The sequence below is a fragment of the Gastrolobium bilobum genome, unplaced genomic scaffold (assembly GCF_033153095.1).
Source record: "Gastrolobium bilobum isolate Gb01-03AN ecotype WA unplaced genomic scaffold, APGP_CSIRO_Gbil_v1 utg139411, whole genome shotgun sequence".
In the NCBI taxonomy this organism is placed as follows: Eukaryota; Viridiplantae; Streptophyta; class Magnoliopsida; order Fabales; family Fabaceae; genus Gastrolobium; species Gastrolobium bilobum.
This window is the reverse complement of record NW_026897645.1, coordinates 17,650-38,519: the sequence shown is the minus strand read 5'-3', so window position 1 is coordinate 38,519 and position 20,870 is coordinate 17,650.

Genomic DNA, 20,870 nt, shown 5'->3' with positions numbered 1-20,870 from the left:
ATAACTTTTAATTCTTTGAGCCGACTATGAGACTAATTCCAAATCGGGTTAGTTAAAGTTAAAGTTAAAGTTAAAGTTTTTCACCTTTCTCAAAGATATATTTGGTGGGAATCGAACACAAATTCTCTATCCATCTACTTAGCCTCCGTATCCAACTGAGCTACACTCATTGAATTTGGGTTACAATTTCTATTCAGGCATATGTGTATTTTCAATATATATCTCCAATATATAATATCTCAGAGATATGTGTATCTCCAATTTCTATTCACTCATTAAGGTAGTCTCACCTAATAGCTTAAGCTTTTTGGTTGAATTGGTCCTTTTGGATTGAATTGCACTGTAACCTTCTTAGTTATTTCCTGCTCACTATGTTTTTCGGGATCTCACCACAGGGAAGACGATTAGGGGTGCTAAGGAGCAGGGTTGGCTATATTGTCTGGTTTCATAATCTCCTGCGGATGGCGTTAAGGATCACATCTTGCTGACTCATGGCCAATTGATATGCCTCCAGCATATATAGTTTTCTAGACTAAAAAGAGAAAAGATTTGATATTGATTGAGCAATAAATATTACTAACTATTAGAAATATTGATAATCCATACTCACGCATACTTTCACTGAATTTCTGTGTTTTGTAGAAGAAAAGTGCAAGAAAGAGGAATAATTCACAGAAGGAAATCTAGCAACAGACCCTCTGCGCGAATGGCGCGATTCGCGTCAGGAATAATTGAAGATTGTCCAACTCACTGCCCATCTGCGCGATTAGCGTGGTACTGGCGCTAACTGCGCGGATGTCGCGTGAAGTACTTAAATAACGTGGATTTAACATCCCGTTGTACACCGATATTGCTAGCATTGATTATGATATTAAGCGCAGTTACAATCACAGCAATTCATTTATAAAAAAGCGAGTAAACTTTTTTCTTTTCATTATGCGAGCATTTAAAATAATAATAAAGCGTAATGAATAAAAGCAGTGATCGTAACTGAAAACTCATTGCAGAATAATAATATAAAGTGCCTAGATATCATATAATACTTCTCTCAAGTCACTAAGGGGTTCCCATAAACCCACTAAGCCAAAATCTCACTTTTACATTTTTTAACTATCCGAACATGGTTCTGTATTCTGGTTACTGCAAAAAACATGCTTGTCATGCACTTCTCATATTTTTGTATGTTATTCTAGACTTAATTATCTTTATAAAAGCTTTCACACGCTTCATAAAGTTTTTGTTTGCTCCGGATATCACCGTTTGAAGTTGGACAAGCAAATCTGTCAACCATCCTCAAACATGGCTCTAAACAGCCCTCACTTTTTGCAAGATTCCAGACAAACCATTACACCAATTGCTCTCAAATTTTAATACAGAAAACTAGACACCTCAAGATTCAATTTGACATATCATGAACCTAATTTGACAAAGAATTGAAGCGGGAATAATTTTCTCAAAAACAGACAGTGACAGCTCCCAAATACAGGGGATTTTGGGCAGTCTGTGTTCCACGGCTTCTACACAGCACCGTGATACTCCTATGGTTCTCAAATTTTTACACAATGTAGTTGACATCTCAAGATTTAAAATGGTGTATGGCACGTCCCTATTGGACTTTTGTGGATGGATATATGCTCTCCCAAAGCTCACTCAAAATCTGTCAGTTTATAGAAATTTTGCCAGAGTCTCCTTTGTTTTTCCAACATATCCCACTTTTCAAAGTACGTTATCTATCCTCAAATGGTACCTAATAAATATGGGTGGCACTCAAGGACCAGCAATGCCTTGGTGCTCTTACAACCCTTCACAATTTACATCAAATAGCTTACTTTACAACTAATCAATTACATTATCAAATCTTAAACCATTTCAATCACATTAATTCCTTTGCATGCATTCTTTCGGCATAAAACGTAAATCATATCCTAGAATAGGGCTATTTCCCTTTCATCATATAGCATGCTTCAATATTACACAAAGTCACAATATTACAAATTACAATGCTTCATTACAAATATTACAATAACCTCAAATAAAGCATAACCAATACACAACATAATAACCTCCAAAATAAATATGGTAAATCATCAACTAAACTTAGACAAAATGCAACATGAACAAAGATGGCAATCTGAATCCTAGATCACATACAATGTTCATGTCCTAAGTCTAGCCTAGGCCCAATGGCCACAAAATGCAAAATAAACTCAAGCTACCATGCTCATCCTACAGGCCTCTTGCCCGCCGCTTCGGTACCATTGCCACTACCTGAAATAAAGTCCCTAAAACGGGGTGAGATATACGAATATATCTCAGTAACCCAGACATTCTGGAGATTACTCCGCCCAATGGCTCACTCAGATGCATATCAATAATATACTACAACATTCAAAACGGGATAAAGCAAGGGATTTAATGAAGTAGGGAAGGATAGGGAATAAAATACGATGAAGCTGGAATGATCGATGCCAATACCATGCAATATCCGGCCTATTGGCCTCGGCATATAGCCTACGGGTTTCAATCCAAGGAAGTGTTCCCAAAACATCAACCAAGGCACCCTCCATCCATATACACCCAAGACTTTCCTAGTGTGCTGCTCAACGGATGACACACCATGACCCCAGGTCAACTGAAACTCCCTCATGGAGACTTATCCAATGGAAGTTCATAACGCCCGAAGGCAACGGTCTACTTGCCAGAGACACGGTACCTCCTATGTACCACTAAAGATACAATAATGCATGAACATGTTATACTATATTACCAAGATAGACCTCCAACCACTACCCTCAAGGGACATGGTGGAGCACACACGGGGATCAAACCCCAGTACAAAGGGATTACCTGATTAATCTCCTTCACTTGACAACTCCAAATTAATACGTCACCGAGCTTGGTACCACAAGAAATGCCTACACATAGGACATTCTCATTTCAATTTCCATCCACCAATACATATACATGATTATTAAAGAACTCATGCACATATTCATAATCACTTACCACAATCCTTTTGGTCAAGGACCAAGGGCAACCCACCAAGCTCAAAGCTCCGAGTTCACTTCCGTGGGAGGCAACCTACAATGATCACACAAGGATCATCAATATAAAGTGCAACCAACAAGCTTACAAAACACCCAATTCCACCCTCCCCACATGCATAGGTTCTTCCATTATGGCCTAAATTACCAAACAATTTTCTTAATTATTTTTCAAGGTTCCCATGGTTCCTTAAGTTCACTATAACCCCAATTCAAGTCATCAATTTAATTTAAAACCATTCAAGCAACAATTTTCCCTAATTTTCCTCTAATTGGTCGAATGCACATTCTTACACACATCCAATATTTTTTCTTCCAATTCCACTTCACCACACCAACATACAACTCATTTAAACATCATTCACAATCACACAACACCAATAACATAATTTTTACATCATCACATCCTTTATGCCCACAATGGCCGAATTGATCAAGCCCATCAACCAAGGGGTATTCAATCCAATTTAACACTTCCACCCACCATACAATCCTATAATTAACTCATACAAATACTCCATAACTCAATTACACATTCATACCACCAAGTCATTTCACAAAGTCATGAAATCCCAACTCAAAATTGCCTAAGTTATCAACCAAATTCATCTATAATTTTTATGGTTTCTATCACTCTAAAACATCATTCTAAGCCACTTTTATCTAATATATAATCTCAATTTGAGCTCTCTAACTACATCAATCAAGCAACTTAACTCTAGGTCACCAAAATACAAATTCATGATTCAACCAATAAAATGTGTTGAAACTTACTCACAAGCTAGGCCAAGGACTCTTCCACAACATACCAAAGCATTGGAAGATCAATCAACTCTAAGAACACCAAATTTACCACCTTGGCCGCGACTGAATATGGGGAATTTCTCCAAATTTAGTGAGTTTCAAGGCTTGTGGATGGTATGGTTGTGTTTGGATGGTGATTTACTTCAACTTTGGTGACAAACTTTGTTTGATTTGAGTGAGTTAGGAAGGATTGAAATTTTGAAGCAAAGTTTCCTTCTCCTTCAATGGTGGTCGCGGGTTTTGGATGGGGGAAGGAGAGAGAAATTTCAGAAATTTGTGTCGTCCAAGGTGGCCAAGTCCACTTAAGTGAGGTGGGTCCCAGTGCCACCTCACGCGATTCAAATTAATTCAAATCTCCCGCCGATTCCGCTAAACGTCCATAATTTCTTAAACTATTTAGAAACTCTAATTTTTAACATTAAACATTGTCCTTTAATTGTCCTTGATCAGATGAATCCAGAGTTTTCTGGTCGTTCGAAGAAATCACAATTTTAAGCTGTTATGCGCGCTGTGGGCACTCTTCCCCGAACACTCTAATTTCTATCAATTTTCACCTGAAATCATATTTTCTAGTCCTATGTACCATTTATAACTTATATCCAAACCTAGAGCTCAAAATTCATTCGGCACGCTTTACGGTGCAACTGTACCGTGGTATTTTTACCCAGTAAAAACATTATTCACCAAATTACCAGAAACTTGCCTAACCACTCAATTTTTTGTTCTGAATCCATTTCCAGGGTTATTTTTCCCATTTTTTCCTAGGGTTACGTGTTTGGATAATTACTGTTTTACCCTTTCTTTGTATTTTGACCCTAATTTCAGGATTTTCACTAATCCTACCGTTTAATCCACATTTAATATATATAATATAGGTTTAAGAAATACGAGGTGTTATAGTGGACTTTTAATTAAAACAGGATTCCTTCAGAGATTTGGTGAAGATTTGTTGCATTATATAAGTAGGGAGAAAGAAACCCAATTAAGGAGCTTTTTGACAGTGAGAGAATTGAAAAAGAACAAACGAAAGTTTTTCCTGAGGCAGTGAATCAGAGAGAAGGAAGCGTGAAGAAATTGATCAACCATTGTTTCTTCTTCTTCTTTTTGATATTTTTTTACTCTTTCTTTATTTTATTTAAGCCAGATATGAATATGTCTGACTAGTTTTATTTTGTAGTTAGGGTCATGGATCTGATGTGAACCCTTTTTGATATTTGAATTATTTTTATAATTCTTTTAATTCAATCAGTTTTATTTTACCTTGAATGAAATTTATATATCCTTATTAGACTTGATCAATCTTATAGGGTTTTGAGGGTTAGAGCTCACAATAGATATATTGGGGTTTTAATTCTAGTTAGGGTAGAATAATAATTTGTGCATGATCTGAACATAGGCTTGTATGAATTGTAGACTTCTTAATTCATTGAACTTAATGGTTAATTCAAGAAGGATTACTAAGACATTAGGATTCTAATTGGGTTAAAAGGTTAAATACAATAAGATATTATAGTTTAACCGATTAATTTAAAGAAGATGAATTCTCAGAACTATTGAGTTAATTAATTATAAGAATTAATTCATATTAATAAAAGGGGATCAAAGGTGAAGTATGCCTTGACTACAGCTCTTTAATATAATTCTTAAATTGTTCTTTAATCGGTCTTGCATATTATTGATTGTTTTCTTCTACAATTACTTTTCGTTTTATATTTATTCAAAATTATTCTCTACAACTAAATCAATTAGTCCAAATTAAAATGACTAGTACGAATAGTACTTGGTTCTTCAATCCTCATGGGACGATAAACTCTACTCACTATTTTATTACTTGAAACGATCAATATACTCTTCGAGATCACAACACTAGTTTCTTGCTGATTCTTTGATTAGGATTCATCATAAAAGCTTGGGGCATCGTCCATTTAGTTTGCTTAAGTCTTTGTTTCTATATTTTTTTTTGTTTAAGTCTATTGAGTCTTTTCATTGTAATGTTTGTGGGTTTGCTAAACACCATCGCGTATTTTTTCCTTCTAGTACCATTAAAAGTGTCAAACCTTTTGATCTCATTCAACCTAATGTTCGGGGTCCTTCTAAAGTCCCTCTTGTTTTTGGTAATAAATGTTTTGTTTCCTTTATTGATTATTGCATTCTTGTAACTTGGATTTACTTAACGCATTAAAAGCTTGAGGTACTACAATTATTCTTTCAATTTTATAAAATCATTGAGACCCAATTTGGTAAAAGAATTAAAAGACTAAGATCTGACAATGGTACAGTATATGTTATCCAGCGTCTTTTCCAATTTATCCAAGATGATTTATGAACTTACTTGTGTGGACATTCTCAGCAAAATGGGGTTACTGAGGGGAAGAATCGTCATCTTCTTGAAGTTGCTCGTGCCTTACTTTTTCAAACACATGTACATCATTGCTATTAGGGAGATGTCATTCTTATTACAGCTTTCTTAATCAATCATTTACTCTCTCGAGTCCTTGACAATGTAAGTCCTATTCACCCAATGACTTTATTTTTTCCCTTTGTTCCCACTATGTAGAGTCTTCCACCACGAGTGTTTGGGTGTATTGTCTTTGTCCATGTTCATAAACATCATTACAGTAAGTTAGATCATAGGGCTCTTAAATGTATCTTCCTTGGTTATGCCCTTGATAAGAAAGGCTACAAGTGTTATCATCCTGACAGTCGAAAACTTTTTATTTCTATGGATGTTACCTTTCATGAATCTGAGTCATTTTTCCCAAGTCCTCATCTTTAAGGGGATTGCAATTGTTCAGTAGACTCATCACCTCTCCCTCCTGTGTCTGATCCATCAAATACACCAGAGATACGGAAGATTATGACCCCCCCCCGATTTGGTATATCATAGGAAGAACTAATCCACACTGCTTCACCAGCAACGTCAATCGTCTGAACAACTGGTAAGTCCTGAACCTTTTGTTTCTGAACCTAATATGAGTGTCTTTGATGACATACTTATTACCCTAAGAAAAGAAAAAGATCTTGTATCTAACGCCCTATCTCTCATTTTGTCTTTTCTACTAACTTTTCTGTGCTGCACAAAAGCTTTGTTTTAGCACTAGATTATATCTCAATCCCAAAATCAGTACATGAAGCATTAAAATATGAGAATTGGGTTCAAGCCATGCAAAAGAAGATGAATGCCTTGGAGAAAAATAAAACATGGGAGGTAGTTGATATATCTGATGAAAAGAAAGCAGTAGGGTGCAAATGAGTTTATGCCCTAAAGTATAATTCTGATGGTACTCTTGAAAGATATAAGGCTCAGTTAGTCACCATGGGTTACACTCAAACCTACAGCATTGACTATGATGAAACTTTTTCCTCAGTTGCAAAGATTACTAATGTGAAAGCTTTGTTGTCCCTTGTTGCCCATTACAACTGGGATATAAATCAAATTGATATGAAGAATGCTTTCCTTAATGGTGAGTTAGAAGAAGAAGTTTACATGGCAATTCAAATATTTGGTAATTTTACAGATAGAAAGAAGATTAGTATAGAGTTTGGGAACATGAAGAGTATTTTGGAGATGTAAGGAAGGTTGTAAGCATATGTTACCTGTAAGGATCCACACCGTGAAATTAGTATAGTGTGGGGATTGATCATCGCTTGTAACTATTAAATATGACGTTGTTTCTGTTTCATTGCTTGTAACTCTACAACTTTCTCTTTCACAGCTTTTTCATTTTTTATTTTTATTTTTATCAGAAAATCTTGTTTTAAGGAAATCTCGGGATTTTAGAGTCTCTGTGGTATGATCATGTAAATATGGCGTTGTTTATTTTTTATTTTTTTTATTTTATTTTACTTAGTTATTTAATTTTAATTTCTAGTTGTAGTGTTTTAAACTTGTGTATTCTTATGAGGATGAATCTCTGATTTATTTTATTTTATTTTTATTTAAATCTTGTAAGGTCATTGGGTATGTAAATATTAAACAATTTTCAATTTTGATATATATTTTTCCCTCTCTATAAATATTCAGGTGACCGTGACTTATCTTTTGGGAGTTCTTGGCTTTGGTGGATCCGCCTCTGTTTTAGGGGCAAGTAAGTTGATTGACCTTGCCTTATATTTATGTAGTTATGTAGATGCTACCATAAAGAACATTGGAGAAAGAAATATCTGATTGGCCAAATAAAATGTTATGTTGTTTTTAATATATCTTTTTACCCTCGTTATCTGACAATTGTTATGTTGGATAAAATGCTATGATGGATAAACCTTTACAAAGAGAAACATGTTATGCCAAATTTTGTTTTTATTTTATTTTATGAATTTTAATAATGAAAACAGTCTTCATAGTAGCCTTACTGTGGTGTAGTAATTTCACTAATTCATTTTTAATTCAATATGCTAGTAAGTTGTATGATAAAGCTTGCAAAGTATGGAAAGTGACATATATTTCTAACCATTAAAAACCAATAAATATATCTCACTCAAATGTTTGATTATATATATTTTTGTTTATTGAGAATCTAAATAAAAGCTTTGAAGTTTCACATTGTTTAAAAAAGGATTAAGTGAATATTTTTTATTTTCTTTGTAGATGATTATTATGGGGAAGAGTGCTACCATTGATACTTATTTTAAGAAAAAGAATAGTGAATCTTTTCCCTCATGTATCCCTAATATTGAATTATCCAATATTGAGACTCCTTCTTCAAAGTCTCATAGAATTTAAAATATAGAGGTAGTTAAAGAAGTTGATCTTGCTTCAATGGAAAGAGATTCTGCACTACGTCCTCTAATATGGAAATATCCTACAAATCAACAAGATGAAATTCGTCGTGCTTATCTTAAACTTGGTCCATTTCAATGCAAGCTTCAAAATTATCCTTTTATGGGTTAGAGAAGAATCGAAGTCATTTTTGCTCTTCTTTGTTTGATTTGTTTCCATCTTGGTTAGAGTATTCTCCAAGTAAAGATGTTGTATTTTTGTTTTCCCTATTATTTATTTAATAAACCAGGTGGCATGGTCGTTTTGGACTTAGTACATTTGTTGATGAGAGATTTAGAAGTTGGAAAAAGGTTCATGATGGAGAAAATTGTGCTTTTCTACGCCATGTTGGGAAAAATATTATCTCAATGCATAAAAATGATGTGAGATCATGTAGTGAACTTATGAACCAATCTCAACATATTGAGATACTAGTTGAAAAACTTACTTCTCAGGAGATTGCAGCTAATCGTTTAAGACTACAAGTTTCTATGGACGTGACTAGATGGCTTGCTCTTCAAGGATGTGCTTTTAGAGGTCATGATGAAAACTTAGATTCACTTAATCGGGGTAATTTTCTTCAGATGATAAATTTTTTAGCTTCCTATAATCAAGAAGTTGCAGCAGTTATTTTAGAAAAAGCTCTTCAAAATGCATCATATAGTTTCCCTCGAATTCAAAAGGAAATTCTTCATGTTTTCTCTCAAAAGATAAAGAACACAATACAAGAAGAAATTTCCAATGCCAAGTTTTGTATTACTGTTGAAGAAGCTAGTGATGTATTTAGAAAAAAAGCATATGACTATTGTATTGAGATTTATAGATAAAGATTATTTTATATGGGAAAGGTTTTTCGGTCTTGTACATGTGGAAGATACAAGTGATAAGACTTTGAAACTGAATATTCAACACTCTTTGTCACCATAATCTTGATGTTCACAATATTCGAGGACAAGGCTATAATGGAGCTAGCAATATGCGAGGTGAATGGAATGGATTGCAGGCTTTAATTTGCTCCGAGTGTCCACATGCTTATTACGTCCATTGCTTAGCTCATCCCCTACAACTTGCCTTGGTTGCTGCATTTCATGAGGTAAAACATGTTCATCAGTTTTTTGAAAAATTGAACTTCATAATTAATATTGTTACTTCTTATTGTAAACGTAATGACGAGTTAAAGGTTACCCAAATAAAGGAAATTGCAAGAATGGTTGCTATTGATGAACTCAAATCAGGAGTTGGTCCTAATTAGATTGGTACTTTGCATCGAGCTAGAGCTACTCATTGGAGTTCTCATTACAATTTCATATGTGGTTTGTTTAAAATGTTTAAAGTCGCATGTGAAGTTCTTGACAATATTTCTAATGAAGGAAGGACACCGCCACATCGTGGAGATGCAGATAATGCATACTCATCATTGACATCTTTTGATTTTGTCATCATATTGCACCTTATGAATGAAATTATGGGTATCACTGAAGTCCTTTATCAAGCTTTGCAACGAGAGTCTCAAGATATTTCAAATGTTTTAAATCCGGTTTCAACTACAAAAGAGCTACTTCAGAAATTAAGATAGACGAGTTGGGATGCTTTCTTGGTCCATGTTCAAGAATTTTACATAAAACATGACATTGACATTCCAGATATGTGTGCAAAATATATTGGAAGGAGAGGTCGTGCTCGAAATGAAAAAGATGATTTTTCTACTAAAAACTTTTGTAGGTAAATATCTTTTGTCCTACAATTGATTATAAATTGCAAGAATTATATAGCAAGTTCAATGATAATATTGTTGAATTACTTGCTTTGAGAATGTCTTTAGATCCACAAAACAGGTACAAGTCATTTAATATTGATGATATTTGCCAACTTGTTGATAAATTTTATTCTAGAGATTTCACAGAACAAGAAAAATTGCATTTGAAGATGGAGTTACAACATTTTGAGTTTGACATTCGTAAACATCCAGATTTGATTAATTTATCAACTATATCCGAATTGTGTCAAGGGTTAGTAAGAACTGGAAAGTCCATCATTTACCCTCTTATTGATAGAGTGATTAGACTTGTACTTACTCTTCCAATTTTTATAGCAACTACTGAAAGATCTTTCTCAGCTATGAAGATAATCAAAACTAGGCTTCGAAATAGAATGGAAGACTAATTTCTTAATGATTTTTTAATTACATACATTGAAAAAGAATTTTTTTTGAGTTTTAGCATGGATTCAATAACAGATGAGTTTAACGATATGGAAACGCGTAGAGTATGAGTCAAATGGAATGATCTTAATTTCTATAACAGATTTTTTTTCAAGTTTTTGTATTTTAAGTTTGTATTGTATTTCAAGTACTTTTGTTTATGATATAGTATTTTTCATTTTTTCCCCTTTCATTAAAATTCCTAAGTCTGCCACTGATAGTTATGAAAGATAACAAGCAAAGCCATCATTTTGTTGATAATGCAAAATACTTGTTCAAAATTTTTGAACAGATGACTAGTGTCATGTATAGGCAATGTGGCGATGACTAGGCTCCTATAGCAACTTCATAACGATAAGAGTAGAGCTAGATATAAGGCACAAAATTGAGTTCCAAGTAGCAAATTAAATTTTCTTGGACTTTCAAAGTTCAGAAAAATTGGGCCACTATTTCTTCATGGTGAGTCTAATCCCACAATAGCACAAGGGTGACAACTGTAGATGAAGAAGATTCTCATAGTCATGACATTTATGTCACTTTCATGATAACTGGAGAATTGAAAAACTAGTGGAGCTACATGTGAAAGCAACACAAAGCATAAAGAACTCATATTACCTAAGAATTATTTCAAACTACTTTTATGACAAAATATTTCCCAAGAAGTCTAGACATTAATTTATTTTTTTTGCAAACAGAAGTCAGGACATTAATAGATACGCATGGCTAAGTTTAATGAACTTTTTTCCTTTTACATGAAACATAATCCAAATAAAGAATCCAATACACTGAATTTGAAATATGGTCGAGACATTTAAATAAGAAATTATTCTATCATGGTTAATAAATATCATATTATAAAAAATTCATAATTGTTAAAAGTAGGCTTTTAATCGGACTTAGGGCTAAGAACAAAGTCGTACATCAAAATGGACCACAAGCCCATGTATAAAGAATTCCAAAGTACATAGGACAAACTAATTTTTTTAAAGTCGCACATCGACCCCAAAAAATGAACGGAAGTGTGAGATGAAATTGCATAACATTATAAAATTTATGAAATAAGATTTTTTAATTTAAATGATTTGACCCGCTAACTCGTCATAAAACGTAGCGGGTTGATGTTTTCAATTACTTCTCATAAGTGGATAAACTCGTCTCCTCCCGATTTTTATGGATCGGGATGGGCCAACCTATTTTGTCACCTTTAGCCCAAATCAACCAAGCCCAAGTCATGTAGGAATAACAAAAGGCCAAGACCATGAAGAAGCCACTCATACCCTTAAAAATAATTCGGGGAGCCCTATAGCTTATGAAAAAAAAGCCACACATGATGAAAATAAATTGCCAAAAAAGAGTTAGAGTTTCTATTTAATTTATTAAATAGTTACTAGAGTTCTCTCTCTCACTCACTCCCTCTCTCTTTTTTCTTTCTGATCCTACCAGAAAGTAGTTAGATTTTTGTTCAAGTTGTTATAAAGTTTCTAGTGCTTCATCGCTCTTTTTCTTTCTGATGACTAATTGTAATATCAATGTATATTGTATCCTGTATTGATGTAACTCAAGAATCATAATATGAAAATATAGAGATTTTTATTTCATAGGATGGTATCATAGCTTCTCCAGAAGCTTTGATTCTTCACATCTCCATTAAAAAGATTTCTTGACGAGCTTTGTGCTCGACAATGGTGAATTAGAGCTTAGCGCTGAATTTCTTAACAAATCCATATCACCCTTACTTCTTCCATCCCAATGGAAGTCCTGCACAAGTTCTGGTTTCAACTCATCTAAATGGTGTGAACTATCATACATGGTCCTAAGTCATGTCCATGCCTTTCTATCTAAGAGTAAATGTAACACCCCGTGCATACCCGGTATATTAACTCATTATGGTATTAAGCGCAAAAAAATAATTAAGAAAAATAATAATAAATTTGGTTTACTTTTCCACCTATACTTGTAACTTAATCAATTACTCTCCTTAAGAACATGAATTCATTTTTTTTTTAAATATAGAATTTAACTTTACTAAATATATATGTTTAGCTATCCAAAAGCTTAACATACAATATACATCCATGGATATATCAATTTTGGCTTAAAGCTAACATAAGTACATCACATGCATTCCACTATCCTTATTATGTCATGCCTTTTCCATTCATTAATTCATAAAGATTGGCATTGATAGCTCCCAAAATGGAGTTATCTAGTGTATTTTATATTAAGAAGCCCCTGTTTTGCATGTTATTTTTATCATTTATATTTACTTTTATGGTCAGGAGCATTTTTTGTATGTTTTGAGCAAGAGTCACGCGTTGTAGTGGAAATTCATATGTAACTGGGAGCTAAACCATATATTTTGCTTAATTTTAGACTTATTATGTGTTGGTTTATTTTAGGTAACCCTAGCCCATATCTCCAAGGCTCAGTGAACTACTGACGAGGAATGTAGGAAGAAATAGGAAAAAAGCAACAAGGAACAAAAAAACTGGCATGAGAGAGAAAATCACCTTGCCACAGCTATTATAACACCTCGTATTTCTAAATCATATAATTATATGTAAAACGTGAATTAAGGGGTAGGATTAGTTAAAATCTTGAGATCTGGGTCAAAATACATACGAAGGGAAAAACGGTAATTTGCCAAACACGTAACCCTAAGAAAGGAAAATTGAGTAGAATGTCTCGAATGGAAAAACTAACCCTAGAAAAGGATTCAGAACGAAAAATTGAGTGGTTAGGAAATTTTCTGAAAAATGATGAATAGTATTTTACCAGGTAAAAATATCGTGATACAGTTGCACCATAAAGCGTGCCAAATGAATTCTGAGCTCTAGGTTTGGAAATCAGTTAGAAATGGTACATAGGACTAGGAAATATGATTTTTGGTGAAAACTGAATGAAATTAGGGTTTTTGGCGAAGCGTGTTGTAATAGCCTGTTACGTACCGGTATTGTTAACCTTGATTATGATATTAAGCGCAGTTACAATCACAGCAATTCATTTATAAAAATGCGAGTAAAATTTGCTCCTTTTAATTACGCGAGCAATTAAAATAATAATAAAGCGTAATAAATAAGAGTTGTGACCGTAACTATAAACTTTTTGCGGAATAATTAATTAAACTTCCTAAATATCATATAACACTTCTCTCAAGTCACTAAGGGGTTCCCATAAACCCACTTAACTAAAATCTCACTTTTACGTTTTCTACCTATTCGAACATGGTTTGGTATTTTAATTACTGCGGATAAACCGCATGCCGCGAACCTCTCATCTTTTAGTATGTTATTCTAGACTTAATTAAATTTCTAAACAAGTCATAAAGTTCTCATTTGCTTCGGATATCACCGTTTGAAGTTGGACAAGCAAATCTGCCAGCCAACCTCAAACAGGGCTCCAAACAGCCTTCACTCTATCAATTATTCTGGACAATCCACTCAACTAATTTCTCTCATATTTTGACACAGTAAACTAGACACCTCAAGCTTCAAGTTGACATATCATGCACCTAATTTTACCAAGCAAAGAAGCAGGAATAAATTTCCCAAAAACTGCAAGAAACAGCCCCATGTGCAGGGGCGTTCTGCACAGTCCGCGTTCTCTGCCTCCTACAGGGCTACGTGGTTATCCTTTGGTTCTCAAATTTTGACACAAGGTAGTTGACATCTCAAGCTTTAAAATGACATATGGCACATCCCTATTGGACTTTGTGGAGGGAGATATGCTCTCCCAAAGTTCACCTAAATTCTGCCAATTTCTAAAAAATTCGTTAGAGTTTCCTTTGTTTTTCCAATAAATCTCATCTTTGAAGGTGTGTTATCTAACCTCAATTTTGTACCTAATAATCATGGGTGGCACTCAAGGACCAGCAATGTCTTGTTGCTCTTACAACCCTTCACAATTTATATCCAATTTAATCAATATTCATAATTCATGCTTATTTTCTCAAAGTTAACTAATTTCAATCACAATATTCATTTGCATGCATCTTGAAACATAAAACATAAATCAATCCTAGAATAGGCCTATTGCCCTTCCATCATATACATATGCTTCCATATTACATCAAGTGTCCATAATACAAATTACAACTTCCTTACAAATATTACATCAACCTTAAAGAAATAACATCAATATACAACATAAATCCTCCAAATAAAATGTGGTAAACATAAGCTAAACTTAGACAAAATATGGCATGAACATCGATGATAATGTATAATACTAACTCTACATATATATAGTGTTCATGCCCTAAGTTTAGCCTAGGCCCAATGGCCACAAAATGCAAAATGGCTCTATGTCCAAGCTCATCCCACGGGCCTCTTGCCCGCCGCTCCCACACCACTGGCACTACCTGAAATAAAGTTCCCAAAGCGGGGTGAGATATACGGATATATCTCAGTAACCCAGAGGTTCTGGAGAATACTCCGCCCAATGTCTCACTTCGATGCATATCAATAACATAATACAACATTTAAAACAAGATAAAGCAAGAGATTTAGTGAAGTAGGAAAGCATAGGGAACAAAATACGATGAAGCTGGAATGGTCGATGCCAATACCTCGCAACATTCAGCCTAGTGGCCTCGGCACATAGCCTACGGGTTTCAAACCAAGGAGTGTTCCCGGAACATCAACCAAGGCACCCTCCATCCATATACACCCGAGACTTCCTATTGTTCTCTTCTCCGGATGACACACCACGATCCCAACTCAACTTGAACTCTCTCATGGAGACCCATCCAGTGGAAGTCTGTAACGCCCGAAGGCAAAATATCTACTGGCCAGAGACTCGGTACATCCTATGTACCACTATACATGCAATATACATGAGCATGTTATACTACATTTTCTACATACGCCTCCAACCACTACTCTTAACGGGCATGGTGGAGCATGGTGGAGCACACACGGGGATCAAACCCCAGTACCAAGGGACTACCTGAATAATCTCCTCCGCTTGATAGCTTCTAATCACAGTATCACCAAGCTTGGTTCCACCAGAAATGCCTACACATAGGCATTTCCATCTCAATTTCAACCAACCAAATACATGCAAGTTTATCAAGTATACATGCATAGGTTCACGAGCACTTACCAAAATCCCTTTGGTCCGGGACCAAAGGCAACCTACCAAGCTCATGGTTCCGAGTTCAAATCCGAGGGAGGCAACCTACAACGATCACATAAGGATCATCAATACAAGGTGAAATCCACCAAGATTACAAAACACCAAAATCCTCCTCCTCCCCACACATGGTTCGGCCAACATAGGCCATTTTTACAAAATATTTTCCTAAATTTTGTTTTAATTTTTCTTTAGCATCACAAGGTTATCACAACCCCATTTTAGGTCCCACTTTCCATCCTACACCATCACACCATTTTTCCATTTAATCCACTCTAGGTTCAATTGCACACTCTACACAATCCAAGTATTTTTCCTTTGATTTTCAACGCATCCACTCAACACACAACAACTCTAAATACCATTTAACAACACAACACATCAATTACATGATTTTACAACATCACACTCCCTAAATTGCTCTCTTGGCCGAATTGTTCAAGGCCTTATACCAAGGGATATCCAACTCAATTCAACAACTCCACACATCATACAATCCCACTTTTAACTCATACAAACACTCAACATCTCAATTACACAATCCTACAACACATCAATTTCACAAAGTCATGAAACCATACTCAAAATTCACTAAGTTAAAATCCCAAATTCACCAATAATTTTCATCACATCAATCACTCTAAAACATCATTCTAAGCCACAATTATCTAATACACAATTTCCATTTGAGCTCTCTAACTACATCAATCACACAATTTAGCTTTAGGTCACAAACTTTAAAATTCATGAAGCAACCAATGGAAACTGTTAAAATTTACTCAAAAGCTTGGTCTAGGACTCCTCCATAACATACTAAAGCATTGGAGGACCAAACAACTCCAAGAACACAAATCTCTTTCCTTTTTCGTGGCTGATTTTGCCTCCTTTCTCCCAAATGAGTGAGTTTCAAGGCTTGTGGATGGTATGGTTGTGTCCGGATCGTCGTTTACTTGAAGTTTGATGACAAATTTCGTTGGATTAGGTGGCTAAATCATCAAGAACCAACGATTTTTCCTCCTCCCCTATTCTGGGTGAAGCTCACGGTTTTTGGAGAGAGAAAGTGGTTTGAAAGTGATGATGAATAGTGAATTAACATGTGGCTAAGTCCACTTAAGTGAGGTGGGCCCCACCGCCACCTCACGCGATTTCAAACTAATTCAAATCTCCCGCATATTCCACTAAACGTCCATAATTTCATAACCTATTTAGAAACTCTAATTTTTAACATTAACCATTGTCCTTTTAATTGCCCTTGATCAGATGAATCCAGAGTTTTTCGGTCGTTCGAAGAAAACGCAATTTTAAGCTGTTATGCGCGTCGTGGGCACGCTTCCCCAAACTCACTAATTTCTGTCAATTTTCATCCGAAATCATATTTTCTAGTTCTATATATCATTTATAACTTATATCCAAACCTAGAGCTCAAAATTCAATCGGCACGCTTTACGGTTCAACTGTACCGCAGTATTTTTACCCGGTTTTTCGTTCTGAATCCATTTCCACTGTTGTTTTTATCATTTAAGACCTCCTACTCAATTTTACCTTCTTAGGGTTACGTGTTTGGCTAATTACTGTTTACCCTTCCTTTGTATTTTGACCTAATTTTCGAGATTTTCACTAATCCTACCCTTTAATCCATATTTAATATATTAATATTTGTTTTAGAAATGTGAGGTGTTGTTATATTCACCCCTCCTTTTAGAAATTTTGTCTGCAAAATTAAATCATATATGTCCGCTAACTCAGGATACAGCCGGAAAATCTCATCTTTCCGTTCCCAAGTAGCCTCCTCAGGTGTACGCCCTTCCCATTGAATCTTTAACATTAGAATATTCTTGCTTCTCAGCCTCTTTTCACTGCGGTCGAGGATATCAATAGGACCTACAAGAGTCTTCATGTTCTCCCAAATTTCAATGTCATTCGGTATCACCACATGTGATTCATCCGGAACATAACGCCGCAGCTGCGTTACATGGAAAACGTCGTGCAGATTCGACAACTGTAGGAGCAAGGCAAGCTGATAGGCCACTAATCCCACTATTTTCATTTTCTGATACAGCCCAATAAATCGAGGAATCAGCTTCCTCACACCCAATGCACGGCCAACACCTATCACCGGAGATAACCGCACAAATACATGGTCACCTTCTTCGAATTCCAGCGATCTGTGTCTATTATCATAGTAACTTTTCTGTCGATTCTGTGCTTGTTTCAGCTTTTCTCTGATCATTTCAATTTGTACTATAGTTTCTTGCACAAAATCTGGACCAAATCTCTCTTTGTGACCTACTTCAGTCCAACAAGTAGGAGTACGACATCTCCGTCCATACAATGCTTAATACGGTGCCATGCCCAGACTGGATTGAAAAATTTTATTATACGAAAATTCCACCAATGACAAATATCTATCCCAAGTAGTACCCTGCTCCAGTGTGCAAGCTCTCAGCATATCCTCAAGTGTCTGTATGGTCCTCCCATTCTGACCATCAGTCTGCGAGTGATACGCAGTGCTCAGCCTGAGTTGAGTGCCAAAAGCCTTCTGCAAGGTTCCCCAAAAGCGAGAAGTAAATTTCGAGTCCCGATCACTGACAATACTAATCGATATCCCACGGAGCCTTAAAATCTCATTTACATATAATTTTGCTAATTTCTCCGTAGAGAAATCCACTCGCACTAGTAGGAAATATGCAGACTTGGTAAGTCTGTCCACTATACCCCAAATAGAATCGTAATTAGCCCAAGTCTGAGGTAAACCAACAACAAAATCCATAAAGATGCTCTTCCATTTCCACTTTGGTATATCCAGTGGCTGAAGTAAACCAACAGGTTTCTGGTGCTCTATCTTGACTTTCTGACAAATTAAACACCTTGACACATACTCAGCAACATCATTTTTCATCCCAGGCCACCAGAACTTAACTTTCAAATCTTGATACAATTTTGCAACACCTGGGTGGATAGCATACTGGCCCTTATGGGCCTCAACCATAACTTCCTCTGCAAGCTCCTTGGGCCCAACAATCATGCCCTGATACAATAACAATCCCTGTTCATTAAGAGATATGCCACTCTGGCCTTTCAAGTATTTGATACTGTCATTTCATATCTGAGTTTCCTTAATCTTCTCATGTAGCTCATTCTCAGTTCGTGTCAGCTCAATATCATATACTCTACCTGGAAAGAAATCCGTTATTTTGAAATCCTGGAACTGTTCAATCACTTCATTATCCCATATCATCATCTGGGACACACTGACAGACTTCCTACTCAAGGCATCTGCCACCACATTCGCTTTACCCGGATGGTATTTCAGTTCAAAGTCATAATCCTTTAAGAATTCCACCATCTCCGTTGTCTCATGTTTAGCTCTTTTTGATCAAATAAATATTTCAAACTTTTGTGATCACTGAACAAAATAAACTTCATTTCGTATAGAAAATGCCTCCAGATTTTCAAGGCAAACATAATAGCAGCAAGCTCCAAGTCGTGCGTCAGATAATTTTCTTCATGAGGCTTTAATTGCCTAGACGTATAAGCAACCACCTTCCTATCTTGAATCAACACACTTCTTGGAAGCATCACAATACATTTCAAACTCACCTTTCGGATCGGGAAGGGTCAATACATGAGCAGTAGTCAACTTCTCTTTAAGTGTCAGAAAACAGTCTTCACATTCCTGGGTCCACACAAAAGGGGTATCCTTTCGTGTCAATTGGGTCAACGGCAATACCATAGCAGAAAACCCCTTTATAAACCTGTGATAATAACCAGCAAGACCCAGAAAGCTCCTTATCTTAGTCACAGTCTTAGGTCGTTCCCAGTCTTTTACCGCTTCAATCTTACTTGGGTCCACAACAACACCACTAGCAGAAATTACATGACCCAGAAATTGTACCTCAGATAGCCAGAATTCACACTTTGATGGCTTAGCATACAACTTTTTAACTTTCAACACCTGCAACAGAGTCTTCAGATACTCTGTATGCTCCTCTTTACTTTTGGAATAAATCAGAATATCGTCAATAAACACTATCACATACTGGTCCAAATACGATTTAAAAATGTGATTCATATAATCCATGAACACCGCAGGGGCATTAGTAAGCCCAAAAGAAATCACCTGATACTCAAAGTGTCCATATCTGGATCATAACGCCGTTTTAGGAACATCCTCCGGCTTAATTCGGATCTGGTGGTACCCGGACCGGAGATCAATCTTAGAAAATACACAAGCACCCCTCAATTGATCCAGCAAATCATCAATACGTGGCAATGGGTACCTATTCTTAATTGTAACTTTATTCAGCTGTCGGTAGTCAGTATACAATCTCATGCTACCGTCCTTCTTTTTTACAAATATTACCGGTGCTCCCCATGGGGACACACTCAGCCTGATAAAATCCTTTGTAGATAGCTCTTTGATGTGCCTCTGGCAGGTGTAGTTTTCTAAGTTAAAATGGATAAGATTTAGTCATAAAAGAGCAAATTAAATACATATTTTGCTTATTATATTGATTCTTTCTACGTCAATGATATTTCTCACCTATTTATTGTGTTTATACAGGTAAAAGAAGTGAAAATTACAAAATTATAAAAAGCCTGTTGACGCGATTCCACGAGGGTATTTTTGGAAGAAGAAAAATAGGCTTATAAATAGGAGACTTTGCACAGAAATTAGGTTAAAAGGTGAAGAATTTCGAAATTTGAAAAAAAACAAGGAAAAGATTTGGCGCTGATCGTGCGGGTGCCATGAATGCAGTCCTTGATTTGTGGAATTATGATGAAAAACATAGAATTAATCATAATAAATTCAGGAATTATGACCGGATCGCGGATTTGGTGCTGATAGCGTGGGCGTCATAAATGCTGTCATTGAATTGTGGAATTATGATCAAAATGAAAAATTAATGAAATTAAATTCAAAGATTAT